Genomic DNA, 16,340 nt, shown 5'->3' on the forward strand with positions numbered 1-16,340 from the left:
CACAGAGGAACTCCCCTCACCCATACATGTTCTGTTTTGATGCACCACCCATAATGTAACTGAATGCTCCCCTAGAAAGGCAAAAAAAGTTTATACATAAACATCTTGCAGACCTTTGTGGGGACAGGTTGCTCAGCCTCTCCCAGGAAAAGAAATCAGATCTAGAAATATTGAAAAAGCTACCCTGTAAATATTCAAGATTTCTTTATTTTGAACTTTTTGTGTTGGTTTCTTACCACCACGGACACTTCTAAGGAATTACTTCAACCTTAACGACTTCAGTTCAATAGGTGTTGCTTTCTATTTCCTAAAGTTTTATCCAATTAAACACTTCTTTTAATATATCAAATGTTAAAAAGCAATGACATCAATATGACTTGCATTTTTATGCATTTCATAGTAGCTCTATCATTCAAATGCATGGCTTTAATGCTTTATTTCCACACAGATTTCCTGATTTACATGTGGACTAGAAGTACTGTGATAATTTTTAAAAGACTTTCCGTGGAAAAAAAATTGTCTAATTTACAGCGTCAAAGGGAAGTACCAAATCCTTTAACTGTGTTTGATCACAAAGAAATAAGCTGCATCTGCAAAAAGAATGCTTTCAACATTTCTAATTAAGTAGCTTAGGAGAAAATATGCAGCCATTTTGTTAGTACCACACTTCTTACATAAATGGCACTTCAGATCAGCTGCACGCTTAGTCACACGAGTCTGTGAATAATTCATCAGAAGAGACACATCACCCTCCTCAGAAAGAAAAGCTTTGCAGTGTAAGTAACGTTATCAGTGGTTGTTTCCTTTCCAAAACCTCAGGGAAGAGGTGAGCCACTGAAAAATATTAATGTGCCACAAGGAAGGTTCTGGAATTTGCATGACAAAACACGGATTTGGTGTGCAAACAAGACAGTTATTGTCAACCGAGCATTTGTACCTCTGGAGATGTAATGTCACTTACTTGCTTAATCAAGAGCTTTTGAAGATCTGTGTCTATTTTTTCCAAACATTAGTAACATATATTTTTATCAACTATTTCCTCTGTATAAGGTTTGTGTAATATCACAGGGAAATGCTGTTTGCTGGTTCACAGTTTTCCAGACTGGCTTTGAAGTTCTCTATTATTTTGTTTTAATTGATATATCATTGATAGTTTGTGAACCAAACTTTCAAGATCAATATTTATAATACAATAGATTAAAAATACTATCTAAAAAATAGTGTACTTCCTTTTGAAATGTGCCAGCAGAATAAGTGACAAACTGCCTTTCTGATTATGAGAAATTAAAATTACAGTGGTATTAAATAACCATGAAAACTTGGCATCTATGCACTGGGCTCCAATACCACTCTAATTTCTTGATGGAACCATGCTTTGAATGTCATATTCAAAAAGCCGTACAAATTTTAAAAAATATTTAGACATTCTTAGATGAAAATGGAGTATGACAGAAACGGCCTTGTGGTGTGCCTGTTTCTTACAGGTGTACTGTTGCTAAAATACTTGGTTTAACAGAGGACTAACAGGGATAGTGCAGTCTGTATTTACGTGACTGCCGCCATGAAAATATTTTGAAGGAGTGGGGCAAATTATCAAACTACAGAAGTGTAATAATAAGAAAAATTTAAACTTTTGAAATAATAATAAAAAAATAAAAATAGTTGACTATCTTGTGAAGGACCTTGCTCTTAGAATAAGAGCTCCTCTACAAAATTTGACCAGTTTTTAGCTTAGAGGCTTTTTTAAATATCACTTTATTTTTGGACCTTTCATAATTAGGCCATTATGTATCCCCTTAAATATTACTTACAAGTTCTAGTGAGCTGGTAGGATTTCCTATTGTATTTCTTATCTCTATCCAGGTCACCTAACAAATCATGTTCATAGGATTTATTGAAGTTTTAAGATTTTAGTTCAACCAATTAAAATTTGTATCAAGTCAACATTACATTTTTTTCTTGTGTGAGTGGGAATAAGTCTCACAAAAATACATTGCCAGTCAGGGAAGAATAGTTTGTCCTCTAGAAATCTTCATTAGAGTGCTCTACAATGACCTATAGACCCTAAATTACTTGGCCCTTATAGCACCTCATGTGGCAAGTTGTACTCTACCTTCAATAAGTAGATTTTTTCCAAATCATTCCCCAACTGGCTCTGATGAAACAGTAATTTCCAGTGCTTTATGCGTGTGGGCAGAGCTAAGCTGCACCTGGGTTGACAGAAACATAAAGAAAATCTAGATGACAAAATGCAATTTGCATTTGTGCTGTTTTCTAGTCTGTTTCCTCAGTCATCTGAGGTCTACAGATAAAAAACTGCATTTTAGTACATAACATTTTTTATGCTTAGCTCACATAGTTTGTAGTCTTTCATTTCAAGAGAAGGAAATGTAACTCTTCAAAGGCTCTTTAGGGACCTCTTTGATGTGTGTCATTTATATCCATTTTGGACTGGGTTTGGTCCGATTGCTGAGATTTTACAGGCGCTTAACCCAGAGTTTGGAAGCAGCCATTGAGGAAAATATCACAGGATCATCAAAGTTATAGTGGCCAGTTCTAAGTACTTTTCTTAGAGTTTCTAGTGGATTTCTCTGCTCAGGTGACTTGAGATAAATGATTGTATAAAAGCATATAGACCAGACACATGAAAATGTTTAAATTTTAGTCATCACGCTTCAAAATCGTCTGGATACCCAATGGGAAGCAAATAATGAAGGAAGCTTCCCCAGATTTCCCTCTAACACATGAAGAGTGAAAAGAGAAATAAGGGACAGCAGAAAGTGAATTATACATAAAACACTTGCACATGGATCAAAGAGAGAAAAGAGAAAGTGGTGAAAAACAGGGAGAATGGTTTTACCCTTTGCTGCTTATCTCTGTAGAGGTGTTCAAGGTTTCCATAGAAACTTGAACATAGCCTGTATTTGGGGGGAAATAGAATTTCTTCCATTTCTCTTTAACTCCAATAAATGCCACACAAAAATTGATGTGGGGTTTCTGTTTTGCATAACTGGGCCAGCTACGTCCACGAAAAACAAGTACTGAACAAATTAATCTATTGAGCCTCATGGTGAAATTATGGATATAGGTTATTTTTATGTGTCACTGGAATAATTTTGGTCATAAAACATAGCTCAGTGGCACTAGGAGTTAAAATGGAATTTCTTTCAGCAAGTGATGCAGTTACATTGTATCGGTTAAAGAGATTTCTTGAAATATATATCTACAATTTCTGCTTTGTGTGAAATAATGATACTTTAAAGGAACACTCTTCTTTTTTGTCCTTCTGCAGTGTGTAATATTAGCTTTTGTTAAAAGAGAATGTGCATATATAGTGATACTTTGCCATCTAATGACTAATACCTAGAAATGGATTAAAATTAATTAAAAATAGGCAGCTATGTAAAATGATATACATAGCAAATATGTTATTTATAGCTGGTGTCTAGTTTTTGGGAGTTTTTTAGGATGGTTCCATGTATCTGTAATTAGTTCAGACACTTTTAACCTGAAGAAGCTGACAGTTACTTAGGCAATATCACCTCTCAGTACTGTCAAGGTATGAAAGGTTTTTTTAATTAAATTCATGAATATGGGTTAACTTTAAAAGCGTGCCTGACTACCATAAGAATGTTAGTTAGCAATTAAAGGCGATCATTTTATGGATGGATATTTTGCTCAACTGCAATCTGCCAAACAGCACCTGTAGAATGCACCCAGTAAAGAGTACCTTCCCATTCTAATTTTGGAGAGTGGGTTTGTGTGTGTCTACAGTCAAATATGGAACTGACTGTGTCTCAAGGGAAAGGCAGATATTCCTTCATGTCAGAGAGAAGGCAAGTACAGTTCTATAGCGGAATGTGGGCACTTCAGGGCTAAGAAGGTGAGGATGACATTCCCAATCTTTGTTCAAAGGATTTTATACCATTTTTGCAGGAACTGGAAATAGAAAATGGTGCAAAAAAAAAAATTGGCAAGGAGCAGATTATGGGATTCACTGTTCTGAAATGAAATGAGGGGCATCATTGGGTACACACACACATTTAATGCGTTTAAGTGGGGCAGATGGGATGAGCAGGGCTGCTGCCAGGGCTCTCAGGCTTTGCCAGATCCTGGCAGCTTGGCAGGGCAGTGCCCTCCAGAAGCCCATCCGCAGGTTTTAATTCATACCCACCCCAAGGTGCTGCTCAGACTTTGTTCACTATCAGCTGTTGGAGGCTGTCCACCACAGGGCATCACTAACTCAGTTAAGCATGGACACATGCAAAACACAGCCATGTTTGTGGTTGAAAATAATAGGCTGGATGATTTTGGGTCCAGGTTTTCAGAACTCCAAATTTTGGTCATTCAGTTCTCTGTAATTATGGCAGATTGAAAATTTCAGTGATGCTTCTGCAGTTGATTTTCCTTGTTATTTTTTATTTCATTTAAAAAGAAACAAACCTCCTGTCTACACTAAAAATTAAATAGATGCTATTATTTCCATACATATAATATTGTTTACAAGGAATAGTTTTGTACTTAGAAGTACATCTTTTGAAAAATTTCTGTTGAAAGATAACATATTAATGGAAAAATATTGAATGAATTGAGAGATTTCTTGAAATTATGCCTGAAACGTCAACAATATTCCCTTTATTAACATTTAATATTCAGGAGTTATATCTAATTATTTGTTTTTATTGTGATGATTAACTACAAAAATTTCCTTTAACCTTTTAAAATGTCTCCTATTCTTCTATTGTAGGCATTTTTTCTACTTCTTATATTTTTCTTCTTTATGTATATTTTTAAAACAAATATAAGTAATTCAGAGTATGCATATTTTGGTAATATTAATATTATAGCTGATACAAGTATTCTGATTTTAAATCTTTTCTGTGTCAGGGAGTTATTGCAATGATGGTTTAGTCTGTGTTTTTGGTCAGGCATCTCCAAAGTTTGTAAAAAGGATCTCTGATTTCCATGCGATGTGAACCAAGGTTATTACCTCATAGTCAAACTGAAAGAATTAATGTACAATATTTCATACTGTGTTTTTTCCTGAGTAATATTGGCAGAAAATTTCTGGCTCCAGCAGGCTGGAAGCTTGAATGCTAAATTGAGGACATTGTTCTCATTAAAATTATTTTAATTATACCTTTCATTAGCAATATAATGAATAAATACAAATTAAAATCAGAAAGTAGTGTTTAGTGTTGCACTAAACAAGAAGGGAGCTGCCAGATGCTAGTGAATACAGCTTGTTGAATTACTGGAAAATATACAACACTGTGGGGATGAGGGCTGCCCTCTACCTACCCTCAAATAGGGTATCTCAGAACATCCACAAAATTCCCTTAATGCAAAAACCTCCCTTACTCAACACACCTGACACTCTTCAATGTGACAATAGTATTTGCTTAAGTTGTTCATAGGAGAAACCTTTTCAATAGAAGTGGATAACCAATAATAAAGCATGAATTACCATTAATTGAGTTTTTGCAAATGTCAGCAAATAAAAAAAAAAAAAATTAGGAACAGTTAATAAGGAATACCTTAACTTAAAAAACATCTGGTATTGAAACTCTCTTTTAAATGTCTGTACCTGTGGTGGATATTTCACACTTACACTGTCAATATCTTGAAGATCTGAAATGAACCTTTAAAATATTCTCTTAATATGCATGGGTTTTAAATATAAAAGCATAGATGCACACAAGAAGAATTTCTAGATCTGTTTCATGTTTTATTAAAACACACTTCAGTATGCTTCCCATTACCCTAAAACTTGACTCCTGTTCACTGCATATTTCTAAAAGAAATTTATTTTATTTTAAAGTTCACTTCCTTAACCCATCCCTGTCCATATGTCCCAGTTTCATATCCCCCTGTACATAATAAGAGAGTTGTAATCTGAGATTATATCACATGTTAAAATCCATAGACAGGAAATCCTTCTTCAGTAGTGAATAAGATTAACAAACACAATAACCTGGGTATGATGTGGGATTAGCAGGGCAATCTATTTTTAAGCATTAGAGCTCTGCTATCATTCCATTCCTTGAAAACACAGCAGAAATTGCTTCTTATTTTGGAACAGTCTAAGCCTTGAGAAATTAAAATTAAAAAAAAAAAAAAAAGGGGGAGAGGGGAGAAAGAAATCCTTTTTCATTGGGCAACAGCTGATTTAAACTCTTGAAGTTTCCATAAATACTGTTTCCTTAATAAAGAACTGATTGATTGGTTCTAACATCCTTCAGAGACTTAGGACCATGTTTTATAGACCTTTGCTAGTGAATTTATTCCCTGGTTTAAATCTAAAAAGTCCAGTTGTTTCCAGTGTGGAATTCTTAATGACTGAAATATTGGATTTATTTAGCAATGATAAATAGGACAGCATTTGTAGCATTAGGGGAAAATTAATTTACCAATCTATAGTAGTAGGCCTCTATCCCACAATTCAAATTCATGGAGACCATTTATGTGAAAGTCAATGCCAGCATTTTACATCATTAAAATGAACAATATGATCCATGGGATGCCAATATAACAGCTCTCCAGGACCTGAAAAATTTACTAAGAGACTTACCATTTACTCTGTCGTTGAAAATCCTTACAAAACACTTCCATAAAGCTCCAAGATGTTTTTGTTTTACAGTGGGGGCACAGGTGTGTGGGTTCACAGACTAGTGTTATTCTTACGTTGCTTAGTAGTAAATAAACTACATTTTATACTAATAACTTAAACTAGGCCGAGATTTTTCATTTATTATGACATTGGTAACAGATGTCAATTGATATCCTGCTTGTTATCCAAAATGTGTTAGGAAATAAATAATACACTGTGAATTTTTCATTGTAATAAGCTTGTTGTGTACATCTAAAAAAATTGTAATTTTTGTATGAATTCATTATGGTTACAGGATTCTCTGGAGGATGATATTAGACAAACTGTTTTTCTAAATAGAAATTATTGAAGTGAAGTCCTTGAAGGCAGTGACACAATTTCATTAGTTTTATAAGCATTGGTCTCAGTGAGCATTCATTTTTTAGGAATTTATAGATCTTTTGAGAGAGCTTTTTTCCTTGGAACTGTGATCAGGGGAATGTGATCAGCATAATATCCTACCACATGTGATCATAGGAACAGAGTTGAAGGCTTAAGGCAAGAATACGTGCATGCACATTTCACATATAAATGCATTCATCCTGCTACTAAAACAGTGTCTCTCCTGGAGGAGGTCTAAATCCCTCCACTTATTGTCACTGTTACTGCTATACATGGAAAATTACCTTTTAGTTGGTGCCACTTTTGATCTGGAACAACATCTCTAGGCACATATTTTGTGGCACACATCACGTGCAGGCAGCTGCACTGAAACATGGTCATGGACATCTCTGAGTCCAAGAGCTTCTAAGTGGTGTGTCATTTACAGCTGCACAGAACTGAAAAGTCATAGAGTTAAAAGATCACATACTTATTAGCATACTGTCATTGCTAAAATTTTTTGTGATTTCTTCCTCCATTGATGGTAATCCCACATTTTATACTGAGAGTTTTGTATTCCCTTTCTAGCCCCTCTTCTTCCCCGTAAACCACAAATCAGTAAAGCATGGTACAATAGAATTGTCAAAGCATCTATGGTATGCATTTCTGATTTAAAACAAAAACCAAGTACATATTATGCAGCTCAAACAAAATCTTGATGTAACATACGAAATGTTGCAAGTAATTAATTCATGTATCTTTTCCCTTGGAGAAGCAAAGAATGTCTCAATTACGTAACAAAAAATATCCCAAAAAATAATTAATATCCCAAAATCTCAATTATCCCAAAAAATACTTTCCTAAATCTATTATATGTGCCTTATATCAGTAGATAATGACCAAGTCTGGCAAGGTTATAGGTATAATTCTATCCACATAAAACTGGAATTCATCAGGTTGAAGCTTTAAAAATTTGACATAGCATCAGGAACATGTAAGTCTATTTTTCTGAAATAAATTATTGATTTACCTTATGGTCACTGATTGTATTATAAATTACTAGGATCTTCTTTCAGTTCTTATACTCAAAGAGTTAGCCAATTGTCTTAGCAAGAGCCTTCTGGAGATTCTATATGAAATAACAAAGGAAACTTTAAAATTGCAGTAAATATAACTGCAAGCTGTAGGTGCTCAGAAGCCTGAATTCTTACTGCTGGAGTTGTAGGGACAGAAAATATGAAACTGACGTTGAGGTTTGTGCTCTTGATCACAAATCTTGTTGTGTATGTCTTGCACTTTGGGGAAATGTAGAGTTTCTCCTTAAGTTTCTCCTTTAACCCAATTTCTGATTAATGATTTTTTTAACTGATGATTTGACAAAATTAATGAAAAGACAAATCTGAGAGTAAATAAGGTTGTAGCAAAATGTCTGTCTTTATTGGAAGGCTATAAGCCAGTCTCCTCCCTGTCAGAGATTTAGGAAAGAAACCCACACCTAGCAAACCCCCCAAGCCCCTCCCAAATCCTCATTAATATTAAACTTGGCAAGCATTATGGGTAGATATAAGTTTAGCTGCAAAGTATAAGTTGGTTATTTCTCACCTATGCTAGACAATGTGAAATAAACACTACAGAAATTTTATGCAAGCCAGGCATCAATCAGAATTTTAATTAGTGCTGATAACTCTATTTACATGAGCAGTTTCCATAACTTGTTCTCAGAAGGACAATTCCTGCAGTGGTTTTTCAACTCCATTTGTAGTCACGTTGCCCAAGCCAGACGGCTTATTTTAGCCTTCATGTTGCATTTTCTGGGCCTGAAGGTTCACATTACTTACTTTTTATGAAGACTGCAGGCATTTCACCATGTAGATAAAGAGAAAGGTAGACTGATGCAACCCATATTGAACATTTTGCAGACTGAAGGGCAGAGGAAAGTGAAAGACTCAGTAATTACTTAGGAAAATCCATCAGTGTTGTGTAACTTGTTGATACCTGTCCCAGATTTATTTCACAAGTTTTAATGAGAACAACACAGCTAATAAGTAAACTGCAATGGGATTCCATGCTGAGACAATATGGCTGATGGTCAGAAGTGTTGTGTCCTTGCTTCTCCCAGTATTTACTGTATGAAGTTGGTAAAATCACTTGGCATTTCTGCATTTCTGTTTCCTTATGAGGTGCTGGTTTATCTTGGAAAAATTCCATGAAGCCTGTTGACAAAACAGCCCAAGCTTTGTGCAAAATAATGCTTACTGTTCAGCTCTTCTGTGATGCATTAGAAGGAGAGCTGGAAAACTGTGCTGGCATGAAAATGTGTGTGGATGTAAAAGGTACAGCATCAGGTGGGTTTCCCTTTGAAGAACAAAGTGAGGACTTGAAATATTCAGTAAGAAAACTGAGATTCAAGGCAGAGTCGCAGGTTCTTTGTAAACATGAAGAAAAATATGGCCAAGAACACAAATGAGTAGTACTGCAGGTGATTTCTTTTTTATGGAGGATATTCCAAATATTCTTATCGTGGACATTGTACTCAAGGAATGTGTTCAATATCTGCCATATGAAATCTGCCTGTTCTTCTGTGTTTCTATCTAAAATAATAAGTGTTTTCATACTAAAACTGCTGCTGTCAAGCATCTTAACTATTAGAATTTTATTGGGTTGAGGTTGCAGTTATTAAGTCAAGTGTAATTAAATTATCACACTTTTAAAGATTTTTAACTTGAGAATGCCTGAGTCTGCGTTTGTATTTCTATCAATACTGATACACGCTTATTTTAAATTCATGAACTTCTTTAAATTTAGAGACTTTTTCTGCTTCAAAGAGACCATCTGTGATATTATTTTTACTGATTTTCTGACTTCTTGTGACCAGGAATCCAAATCAATGACAACTATGAATCTGGGAGGACAGATCAGAATTAATTAGGAAATTGATTAAATATTCAGTATGTTGTACCTGTCACTAAATAATAGCATATTAGCATTTTTAAACAAGTCTTATAAAGCAGAATTATTGGGGATTTTTTGTCTTAGGGGTCAGGGGTTTTTTGTTGTCATTATAAGATAGATACATATAATCACTTTATCTCTGCACTCATATATATAGAGATAGTTTAAAATTTTATAGTGACCATGTTTTACATTCTTTCCCTATAAACTGTAGAGCTGGGCAGACCTGTGGGTGATCTTGAGGGAAGAATATTTGTGAGCCTATAGCTTTGAAATTCTTAGAATCCCATCTAAACTTTTCTCAGTTTTATCTTTAACAAAGAACTTAATGGAAAAGCTATGCAGGAATAGCAATAAAGAATACATCGCAGTGCATGACATTCCATTTCCTTGGAGCTGGGGAGATTAATGAACTTGCCTGTAGGTTGGTGCTACCTCTGGTGTTACAGGAATAAAGTGCCCATAACTATAACGCAGTCTCCCTGGCTTGGTCAAAGGCAGCCTTCCTTTTAAACAGGCTCTTCTGGATCATTTTTCTTTCTAGTTTTTACTGAATTAGCATGCCAGCATTTTAAAGATGTTCAAGAGTAATTGATTCTAGCCACAAAATGTGAATTTAATTTTACTCATGTGAAGATTAATTCCTGAATATTTAAAATTGGGTATCTAAGGTTAGGTACTTAAAATTTAGATACATAAATGTGTGATCTGATTTTGAAAGTAACTCTTGAAAAGAAATTAACATTTAAAATTAACCACCTCTGAAAATGGCATATTATAGCTAGGTATGAAACTCAAAGGACTACAGGAAGGGAACGTGTTGCTTCAAACATTTAGAAATTAATCAAAACAAGACCCAGCTAGTGGGGGTGAGGTTCAAGGAAGTATTTCCAAAATTAAGTTATAATAAGAAATTACATTTCCACAATCCTCATGTGGGATATTTTAATATTTTGTCCCAGTTTTCCAAATTTTATGATCTTATTTTCTTTTAATTCAGGGAACTTGCTTCCTTTAACACTCTGTAGTACGTGAACAAGATTTCCAGGCAGGCTTCTCAGGTCGTGTTGCTCTTGAGTGATGTTCTTTGCACAGCTTTTTGTAAACTATTTGTGTCGATTTCACCTGCAGGCCATTAGGGGAACTTCTATCTCTCAACAAAATTAAAAACCTCTTAAATGTCATTTTTAGCCTGCAATTGAGAAAATACTATTCAAAGGTATCAACAAGTAAGTTTAAAAGCTTAGCTCCTACACATGTAACTTTTTCTTAATTCAGTTCAAAACAAAGTTCAGAGCATCCCAGGTGGTAAGTAGGGTGTGTTGTCAGGTATTCTCTGGGTGTTTAAACAGAAGGAATTTTTTTTCATATTTATGATTTGTTGGGTATTTTCGCAAGAGATGGAAATTTACTTGTCACCAAAAAAACCTTTATTTGACTAAAACTCAACACACCTGCAACAGCTGATAACATGATTTCCCCATTTAGGTATTTTTAAAATTAACCAGCAAACCATTTAGACTTTTTCAGTTTTTTGGTTGGTTTTGGTTTTTGTTTGTTTTTTTCTTTTTTCATTTTCACCATGGCTCTGCACATATCAAGATCCTCCAGGCATAGAAATATTCATGTTTCCAAATTTGAAATTAAGAAAGAAGACGTTAAGAAAAAAGGTTATGATGGTTTGTGTGAGAAGTCAGTGAGTTTCTTTTAAATACTTATAGTACAAATTTAGAAATTTTGAGTGGATTAGATGGAATGTATTAAATATCTCTGTTCATTTCTTGCACTTAGTGAAGATTCAAAAGTGAAAATAGTAAATATCATGCTTTTCATTTCAAGAATACTGCTTTAGGAAAGAAAACTACATACAACTGAAACTATTGGAAGGTGTTTTATCTCCTACTTGATAGCAAAACCTTATGCCAGTGTATCTTACCAGTAAGAGAGAGGATATAGAAAGGAAAAAAGTGCACAAAAACATATGCATGGCTCATATTATCCAAAGATACCCGGGAAGAGTTAAATATTGCTGTAATGTACTCTTGGAAGAGAATAAATACATGGAGTAGTATTGCAAGCAACATAATTTTCCCTTTATTTTACTTAATAGGGGTGGGCATCTCTGCATTAGAGCAGCCAACAAGGAAAACAAACATTAGAAGGCCTTTCACAGCTTTGTCTGGGATGCTCCTCTCGCTTTCTTATGAAACTCTCCTGAAACAGTATGAGCTGCAATGAGCAGCAAGCTACAGCTCAAGCAAATCATCAATGCTGAATTAGTCACACATAAAATAACCCTTAAAGTACTTCTAGCTAATGATTTTGTTGACTCTTCAGCTACAAAATAGACTGCAATGAATTTATTCTTAGCATATAAATGCTTTTTGCCTTGAAGTATTCTTATCACAAAGCTTCAGATTTATCATTTTTCCACCTTATTGCACATTCTAGGAACCAGGTATGCCTAAAAAAAGTTCAGCTTTCATCCTTCAATGAGTTAATTAGGCTAAAGCAAAAGAGAAGCATTACTGAGGTGTGGAAATGAATTTGTTGTCTTTTTTCCATGAAATCAGGCACATCATTACAGAGCTGAGTGCCAAGATGTTAATTTCCTTGCTCCACAAGGATTTACAGGCACTGCCAAACTGTCTGTTTTTATCAAACTTTACTTGGTTGCAAATGAACAAAAGATTTTAGATCAAATTTCACTGTTTAAAGCGATTTGATTAATTAGTAGACATGGATTAGATAATGGAATAAAACTTACACTCTAAAGCATGTAAAAATAGCTTGTAAGATTGCTGAAGAACACAAGAAAAAAATTCCTCAAATTTCATACCACTCAGATTTTCTACTGCTTACTAATACTGTAAGGTACAAAATGGAAACATGTAATTAACTTTTCTCAGATTTCTAAGAGCTATCATTATTTCTGCCTATTAAAAAAAAAGAGAAAAAGGCACAAACCTCTGACTGTGTATTTTTTGGCACAGCATCCAGCATGAGATGTTGAAGGGACGGAGCTCAACCTGAGTCAGACCAAGGTCTGCCTGGCACCAGCTTTTGTGCTCTTGCTGGGACACAGGTGTTGGGCAGCCTCCCCCTGTGTGGTGAGGGCATAGCACAGCATCCTCTGTGCCTGTCTGTCACTGTAGGACACGAAAAGAAAAACACACACGCAGTCAGGTCGTCAGGGTAAAAAGAGAAAAGTTTATTTTTTACTTCAGCTTATATAGATTTTGGACAATGACCAGGGATTGGACAATGAGGTTGCCACCTCTCCAACCCCACTGGTCAAACTAGAAGTCCATCAGTTGTCCCTCCTCAAGGGAGGTATGACAAACGATCACTTTGTTTACATGAAAATCTGTGAGAAACTCCACTACGAAACGTCAGAAGGCTGAAAAAGATCAAAGTGACACCCCTCTCTGCCCCTCTCGGTCTCTCCTGCTCTCTGGAACTCTGTGTTTGGAAAAAAGCCTTATTTCACCATGTGCCAGCCCTGGGAAGTGCCTGCTGGCCACTGGCTCCACAGGTTTCCAACGCAGATTTCACACACAAACTTCTGCTTGAAATGAAGTTTTGCCTTTGTGCTTCTCAGGGGAAGAATTTTGGAGACTGGGATATTTACAGTTTGGCACAAAAAGGCATGGCCTGGTAGCTTGATGCTGAAATGCACCCATAGCAACTCTGGAGAGTAGGGTAGTGTGGGGTCTGGGCTGTGGGCTGGAAATATTAAACCAACTGCACCCAGCTTGCTAAATAGGAAGATGTGGGAAAATCCCAAAGTCGAGATACTTAAAATTTCATTAGGGCAATGAGTTTAGGCAGTACCTGTAAATTATATGGAGCACCTGAGATCCTCTGAAGGGGTGATGATGCCTGTTTGTCTTTTTTTCTCCTCTAGAATAATCTCTGAAGGAGGATTTCAGCCAACACAACTGCAAACCCTCCAGCAGCTGAATTGAAGTGTTCTGCACCTAAAGGGAGACCAAAGGTCATGTCTCAGTGGTTTTGAGAGCGTGTCTATCCCAGCACAGGAGACCTACAAAAAGGTAGGTTGTAATGCATGAGTGCTGTTTATTTTCCTTTTGTCATCCTTGATATGACAATTTATATTTCTACATAACTTTGTCAGCTAGTTCTGTTCTAGGTCTGTGGCATCACGCATAGTATGTGGGTAAATCTCCCTCTGTAGTAAGGCCAAGAAATTTGGTTTTAAAACTCTAAGCAAAGCATACCCTGGGGGAAGAAAAAAAAAAAAGAAGAAAAAAAAGCTTTTTCTGCATGATTGTTTATAAATAACCAGATGAAGAATTGGTCTGGATATCCTGTGTGGTAATTGAAACATTTTATACTGTTTGAAGGAATATGCCCCAATGAGACAATAATGTTCCTGTATAACACCAGGCAAAATCTTGGATTTAAAGAAGCAGTGTCTTTTGGCTGGCAGAAAGAGGCCTTTCAGTACTGCTGGTATGAATGATGATAATGGAAAAAAGATGAGTCTAACATCAGTAATTGGTTGCCATAGCTAGGACTTTTCTCCAGAATCTCTATGATAAGGCTTCATACTGCTTCTAATTCCTCCATTCTGTTTTGTGCCTTTTGTTGAAAAAACCCTCATATACTTTTCTCAACAGTTTGATGCAATCCTGTGCTGCACACCTAAATACTGAGGCCAATTTATTTTCTAAGGCAGGCAAATAACTGACTGAAAATATTTGTTAGATTATCCCATAATTTTGATAAAGGGATTGGGAAGTCTTTGAGTAATTTTTGCAGCAGTTTCTTCTGCTGAAGGAAATAATGTGTAAATGTATTTCTTCGGGGATGTAAAAAAGAGAAGGAAGTACCAAGGTTTGCTCTTGTGATGTTGATGATTTGTACAACTTATTCCCTGTGCTTCAAGATGCTGATCAGGGAAAAGTCTATGTTTTTTTGGAAACTTGATTTTTTCAGAGCTGATATAGAGTGAGGGGGTTTGACCTCTTTTCGTTCTGTGTCTACACTGACGGAATGTGCTTGTCTAAAAATTGTAAAATCAGAACTTAAGTGAATTTTTTTCTTTTGACTTGCTGATTAGGGAGTTTGAAAGCACTTTTAATTATCCCTTTTTGTTTGGGGTAGAGTCCACTACCACCTGTTATTTGAAGCCAGTGGAAATAAAGCAGCAGAGGGTTTGTCTGGTTATGGTTTGGAAGCAAGAATGGACCTAGTTTGAAAGCTCTTCCCTTTGATCTGGAGTGAAAGACATCCAGTGATTTTCATGCCAGTCTGAGAAATAATATGAACTCATGCTGCTCCTGCTTAAAAGAGTATGGAATATTCCTTCCTTTCTATATTTGAGAGTTGCGATACTGTAGTAAATATTTTGTGCGAGATAGTGCATTAGGAATAACCTTCCTTTGAAATTCAATGGCTTATAAATAAGCAGTTAGAATGTAATGATGAAAAACCAAAATATCTGACCTTTTCCGAATGGATACTAATATTTATTCAGGGTCATTTCCTAGCCAAGAGTTTCCTACCTAATGAGTTAGGTTAAAAAATTAGTGCCTCACCAGTCAATTAGCAATTTCAGGGCCCTGGTAAGCAGTCAATTACTGTTGTAATGCTTCAATTTTATATTAGGTCAAACTGATTTGTAATTATAACTTCTCTTTCAGTTTATGGGTATGAATATCTATGCTGTATAAAACAATTCTGCAAGGGTTTATCAAAAATAAAACCATGTCTGGAAATGCAGCGAGAATCGTGTAAAAGAACTTCAGGTTTTCCTGAATTTATTTATGCTATATAGGAGCACCATGAGATTATTATACGCAGTGGTACAGAAAGAATTTATGGACCTGGACTCAAGCTCTTTCAATTAGGAACTACTCCACAAAAAGTGCATTGCTAAGAGCTGCACTGGAATATAGCAGGATTCAAGTTAGGTCAGGTGATTTCAACTGAGAAAAGAAGTTAGAAGGAAAAACATGATTGATTGTATTGCTGGGAAAATGAACTTGATATATCGATGACATAGATATTGTTTTTTGTAGGACCTTCATTTGATGTGAATTCGTAGAGATCTTACAAAGTGCTATTGTGTAAAACATTTATACTCCCAGTACTTCTGTAAATTTTCATTCTGCATCTGGAACTTGAGGTCAGAGCAGCCCAATGGACAATTTGAGGTAATTCCTGATAGACTGCTTGCATTCAGGAAAGTTTGGTGGTGGAACTGACTGTGACAGAGAGTTGCTGTTACCCTATTTCTTGGCTTCTTTCCTGATGTTTTTTTCTGTCATTTCCATAACTTCCAGATCTGGTTGATACGCAGGAGAGGTGATGCTTCACCAAAGCAGTGACCTTTCCTTTTTTAATTTTTTTCCCCATATGGAGAAACTGTTTGACTGCCCTAAATTGTCCA

The 16,340-nt window shown here is 35.6% G+C and overlaps 1 long non-coding RNA gene across 2 annotated transcripts in view; it reads left to right on the plus strand.

Moving 5' to 3' along the window:
• Positions 1-16,340, plus strand: part of LOC136294105 (uncharacterized) — a 106,811-nt gene that overhangs the window by 36,816 nt on the left and 53,655 nt on the right. The window contains exons 2-3 of one of the 2 annotated variants that reach the window (XR_010722312.1): positions 13,830-13,977; positions 15,970-16,052. This is a non-coding gene — a long non-coding RNA (uncharacterized lncRNA). Of the gene's footprint in view, positions 1-13,829; positions 13,978-15,969; positions 16,053-16,340 lie in introns of those variants that run through there. The other variant, XR_010722311.1, reaches the window with a different exon arrangement.

Source organism: Chamaea fasciata, unplaced genomic scaffold (genome assembly GCF_029207755.1).
Source record: "Chamaea fasciata isolate MVZ Bird 193981 ecotype frontalis unplaced genomic scaffold, bChaFas1.0.hap1 SCAF_9, whole genome shotgun sequence".
NCBI lineage: Eukaryota > Metazoa > Chordata > Aves > Passeriformes > Sylviidae > Chamaea > Chamaea fasciata.